The sequence below is a fragment of the Bufo bufo genome, chromosome 10, assembly GCF_905171765.1.
Source record: "Bufo bufo chromosome 10, aBufBuf1.1, whole genome shotgun sequence".
In the NCBI taxonomy this organism is placed as follows: domain Eukaryota; kingdom Metazoa; phylum Chordata; class Amphibia; order Anura; family Bufonidae; genus Bufo; species Bufo bufo.
In genome coordinates, this window is record NC_053398.1 from 42,673,551 (window position 1) to 42,679,550 (window position 6,000).

The window sequence follows — 6,000 nt, forward strand, 5'->3', positions numbered from 1 at the left end:
ATTGTGGTCCAAATTCCTAAGACTACAATATTACTTACAGTGACGAGTCAGTGAGTGGAGCGCGAATATTCGTAACGCGAATATTCTTGCGATTCGAATATCGCCACTTCGAGAGGACACTGATCCCTCCCTTCTTTTAGCTTGTGGGCCAATGAGAAGAATGCAAATATAGTTGTCAGAGGTTAGCAACATCCGTAGCAACCAGTAGTAAAGTTGCCAAGTTGCCCACCCCTTACTATATAAGATCCTTTCCCTGCAGCCATTTTGTGCAGTTTCATGTTGTGTTGGTTGTGAGAGGAGCTGAATACTGTGCAGTGCTTTTTTAAAAGCATATCATATATTTGATTGATAGTGTTAGATAGGGTAGGTTAGTGTAGCAGATCGGTTCTAGTTTAGGGTATAGTGATAGTTAGGTGAAAGATATAATCTGTTTAGTTAGTGTGAGATAGTATAGGTTAGTGAATAGTGCAGCTGATAGGTTCTAGTGCAGGGGGTAGTGTAGGGTATAGTTAGCTGAAAGATATCCGTTTAGTTAGTGTGAGATAGTATAGGTTAGTTAGTGAGTATTGTAGCTGATAGGTTCAAGAGCAGTGTATGTGTGCTTTAGTGTTTTAGTTTAGTGTCTGTGTAATAAAAATAAAAAAAAGTTTATCAGTGTTAGTTTCTTATTTTTTAGTTGCTGTAGTGTCTGCGTCAGTATCTGTGTCTTTTGTTAGTTAAAAAAACATAAAAACAAAAAAAAGTTTATTAGTTTTCGTTTTTAGAGTTAGTTTTTTATTGTTTAGTTGGTGTAGTGTCTGCGTCTTTTGTTAGTTACAAAAAAAAAGTTTATTGGTGTTATTTTTTTACTGTTTAGTTGGTGTAGTTTCTGTGTCTTTTGGTAGTTTAAAAAAAAAAGTTTATTAGTTTTAGTTTTTATTGTTAGTTTTTTACTGTTTATTTGGTGTAGTGTCTGCGTCAGTGTCTGTCTTTTGTTAGTTAGAAAAAAAAACACAAAAAAAGTTTATTAGTTTTAGATTTTAGTGTTTTTTTTTACTGTTTAGTTGGTTTAGTGTCTGCGTCTTTTGTTAGTTAAAAAAAAGTTTATTAGTTTTAGTTTTTAGTGTTAGTTATTTACTGTTTAATTGGTTAGTTTAGTGTCTGTGTAATAAAAAATAAAAAAAAAGTTTATTAGTGTTAGTTTCTTATTTTTTAGTTGCTGTAGTGTCTGCGTCAGTATCTGTGTCTTTTGTTAGTTAAAAAAACATAAAAACAAAAAAAATTTATTCGTTTTAGTTTTTAGAGTTAGTTTTTTATTGTTTAGTTGGTGTAGTGTCTGCATCAGTGTCTGCGTCTTTTGTTAGTTACAAAAAAAAAAGTTTATTAGTGTTATTTTTTTACTGTTTAGTTTGTGTAGTTTCTGTGTCTTTTGGTAGTTTAAAAAAAAAAGTTTATTAGTTTTAGTTTTTATTGTTAGTTTTTTACTGTTTATTTGGTGTAGTGTCTGCGTCAGTGTCTGTCTTTTGTTAGTTAGTTAAAAAAAAAAAAGTTATTAGTTTTAGTTTTCATTGTTAGTTTGTTACTGTTTATTTGGTGTAGTGTCTGCGTCTTTTGTTAGTTAAAAAAAACACAAACAAAATAAAGCCTTTACTGTTATTGTGTTATTGATTTTATTTTTTTCTATTTATTATTATATATTTATTATTTATCTATTTTTGCCCCAGAGTCCCCATCCCAATAAAGTTTTTCCCAAATTCCCTTATCCTTTAGTTTTTTTTTTTCCTACATAAAAACAAATTATTATGAGTACTTCACATAGGCGTTCAGGCAGCAGTGGTAGGGGAGTTGGTTCCTTGTCTGGACCGCTACCTTGTGCCACGGAGTCCTCTGCCCCGGTTCCGAGCAGCAGCAGCACTCCGTCTCCTGTAGGACCAACCCCCAGCCCCTAAGAATCTAGCCTGCTCCTGTTTGAAAGTGACAGTGAGAGGGACATCTTGGGGGAAGTAATGCAGGAAGCTGAATTGCAGTTCAGTCCTCATGCGCAGGACCTTTTGGAAAGGATGGAAAAGGAGGAGGAGGAGGAGGGGGGAGTACCGCCTGTCAGTACCCCAGTGACATCCCTTCCACCGAACCCCTGCACCTAGTCAGACCCAGGCATCAGCGAGGGACAGTGGAGCCAGGTCAGGGGCTCCACATTTGCTGTTCCCCTCAGTCTACCACTGGTTGGCCCTGGGTCTGACATATCGGGGGACGAAGAGGAGGGTTACCAAGAATGGGTGCCACCCCTCTTGTCAAACATCAACAGCACTGATGAGGAGGAAGGTAGGCACCAGAGGCAAATGGTGCGACAGGTTGCCAGGGAGCCCAGCTTCAGGGGCTCCGCTGGTGATAGCAGCAGGAGGAGGCTGCAGCAGCAGAAGCAGCAGCAGCCAGCTCCACCTGTGTGCACTGAGCTTGAACAGGCGCAAGTCAGCACCACCCCATCTGATAGGAGGTCGGTGCGTAAGTCGCCTGTTTGGGCTTACTTCACCCTGGCAGCAGACGATGTGACAATTGCCATCTGTCAGCTCTGCCATGCCAGGGTGAGGAGAGCGAGGTCTGTGGCTCAGCTGGGTACCACTGCACTTACCCAGCACCTGAGAGTCAACCACTGGCGGGAGTGGGAACAGATGCAGGGTGGTCGTAGCAGCAGCGCCACCAGCAGTGCGCAGGGGACAGCAGCTCCTGACACTGTACTGCAGCCACCCCAACCCCTTCCAACGATGCATTCCCACTCCCCTGCTCCCTCTCCTAGAGGTACTGGTACCGGCAGCCAGACCTCTGCCTCCATTGCACCCTCCTCTATGTCCTCCACTGCCATCCAGCGCCAGCCGTCGGTTGCCGACGCATTTGAATGCACCGCGCCCTACGCCCCCAGGGACCGACGCGTGCATCCACTTAATGGGCTCCTGGCAGGCCCAACCCAGATGGCGTGTCCCCAGCCGCCATTTATTTGTCAGGACCGGTGTCCCTGCCCTACACCAGCACATTGTGCAGAATGTATCCCTGACGCTGGATCATGCTGTCAGCGACAGGGTGCATCTGACAATGGATGCTTGGACCAGCAGACATGGGCAGGGACGATACATCAGTTTTACAGCCCATTGGGTGTCCCTCCAAGGCCCCGGAGAGGGATCAGCGGCATCTGAGTTTGTAGTGACGCCCCAGGGTGTCCAGGGGAGAACTGTTCTCCCTCAAGCCACTGTCTCCACCACTGCTAAGCCCCCCCAGCAAGCGTCCCCGTAGCTATGCAAGTGTGGGGCACTTCCGCTGCCAAGCCGTGCTCCAGCTTGTGAGCTTAGGGGAACAGAGACACACTGGACCTGATGTTCTGGCCACACTACAGGCTCAGGTCCAGAAGTGTCTGACACCCCGCAGGCTAGATGGTAGGTAAGGTTATCTGTGACAACGGCAGCAACATCCTCACCGCCCTCAATGCTGGCAGACTTACACATGTGCCCTGCATGGCACATGTCCTCAGTCTTGTGGTACAAGAGTTCTTACGCACATTCCCAAGGTTGAGTGACATTGTGCAAAGGGTACTGAGTATTGCCAGCCACTTCCGACGCTCCCCAACCGCCACCGCGTCCCTGTCCAAACTGCAGCAGGACAACAGCCTGCCCCCTCACAGGCTGATTGTGGACAGCGTGACGCAATGGAACTCCACCCTCCACATGCTGGAAAGGTTGTGGGAGCAGTAACGGGTGGTGAGGGAATACATGCTAGATCTAGACACTCCAGGGCCATCACACGCATTTCCCTACATCACTAATGCGGAGTGGGGGCAGATACAGCAGGTCTGCCACATGTTGGCCCCTTTTGAGCAGGCAACCAAGATGGTCAGCGGGGAGCATGTCAGCCTCAATGACTTCCTCTCTATTGTTTTCCTGATGGACAGGACCCTAGATCGCCTGCTCGAGGCTAGGGAGAGTGCCTTGGTGGAGCAAGAAGAGGGAATACTGCCCCACCAAGACCAAGCCCAGGACGAGGAGGAGGAATGTGTTGATGTTTTTGCTAACGTCCAGGAGTTTGGGCCTGGTCAGAAGGGAGAGCCGGTGCTGGGGGCACAGTTAGTCTGGGGGTGGAGCAGCTCCCACCGGGAGCAGCAGCAACAGCAGCAGGAGGACCAAAAGGTCATGGTCCTCGGCAGATGAAGATTCACAACGGGCTTTCCTCTTCCCCATGGCTGCCCAAATGCTGTGATGCCTCAGGAGGGACACCTGGATCATGAAAATTAAGGAGAGGGATGATTATTGGTTGGCCACCCTTTTAGACCCTCGCTGCAAGAGGAAACTGGAGCAGTTCATCCCAGCCATCCGGAGGGAGACCCGGATGAATCAATTGCGGGCCTGTCTGATCAAACAGCTGGAGCAGGCAAACACTCAGCCTCAGGCTCCAGTTCTCCCCGCCCATCTCACCCAGCAGGTAGCTTGCCCCAGCAGCGCCAGTCGAGCTGGTGATCTTATGGGTGAGATAAAGTTGTTCTACCAGTCTGTGCGACCCAGTAGGAGCAGTGGCAGGGGGTCCGTTGATGCTTCCGACAGCATGAGCACCGACGACCCCATGGAGTACTGGGGTTGCCAGGCTGGACACCTGCCGTGAGCTCGCTCAGTATGCGTTGGAGTTACTATCATGGCCCCCCTCCCGCGTACTGTCTGAGCGAACATTCAGTGCGGCAGGTGGGGTGGTCACCGACAAGCGGACCCGTCTGTCCACTGACTGATATCATTAAAATGAACGAGTCCTGGATCGGTAGTGGCTTTTTGGCCCCCGCTGTCGGGTGAGGCCGCTGAAGGTTCCCTGGTTTATCCCTCTCCTTGTCTCTCCCTCCAAAACTCAGTTTTTTTTTATTACTTTTTTAATGTATTTATTGATGTTTTTATTAATTTTTTATATTTAATAATGAATTTGTAAATTTATTTATTGATGTATATAATTATTTATTTATTTAATGATGAATTTATACATGTATTTATTGATGTATATAATTATTTATTTATTTATTTAATGATGAATTTTTAAATGTATTTATGTTCTAATTTTTTATATTTTTGTATATTTTATTAATTAATTTTAATCATGTATTTCTAGATTAATTGATTTATTGTGGGTCAAATTTTTTTATATATGTATTTATTTTTTGAGATATTTCTATTTTAGTGAATTATTTTAATTATGTATTTTGATAATAATATATAAATTTAATGAAATTAAAAAAAAACTATATCTTAAATTTTTTTTTTTATTGTCATATTTATGTACTAATAAATATGTGGTAATCATGTATATGTAGATTAATTTTATTATTTATTGAATGGTTGTTTTTTATTGTAGTTGTTCGATTAAATATTGTATATGTATCGATTAATTTCTATATTATTTTTTCAATATCATGTATTTAGTCTTCACTAAATGAATTTATTAATGTAATTAATGTAATTGGCACACAGCACTACACACGCCGCCCGCACCAGTCTTCTCTCGGTTTTCATATCAGGCACATCAGGTCTGTAGCAGAACACTGCGATAGTGTCGCAAGCCTCACCGTGTGCTGATTCCTCCATGCCAGAGGGCAGTAGGAGTGGCGGTGTTTAGCTGCGGCTCTCTCATCCTCCTTTTGTTTGTGAGGAGGAATGGGTACTGCCGCTCTCCTCACCCATACACGATCAGCACCGCACACACGCTGGGCTCCGGCCAACGGCAGGACCCATCCATCCTGTGCCGTCTGAGCACAGTAGGCAGTGATGAGCCAGCTTGTCTCGGCCAGGGTCTGGAAGTGTCCCATGCTCAGCCGCCGGGATAAGTTCACCTTCCCATCGGTGAAGACTCATCCGCAGTCCCCGGCTGCTAGCGGGGTCCTCGGCGGCTGCCTCCAGAGCGCAGCCCGGATCATCGATCGCAGGTCATGGTGCAGAATAAGCCTTTAGACAGGAGTCTTGTCTAAATCCAGGGGGGTAGTGTCACACAGCACGTGGCAGACTT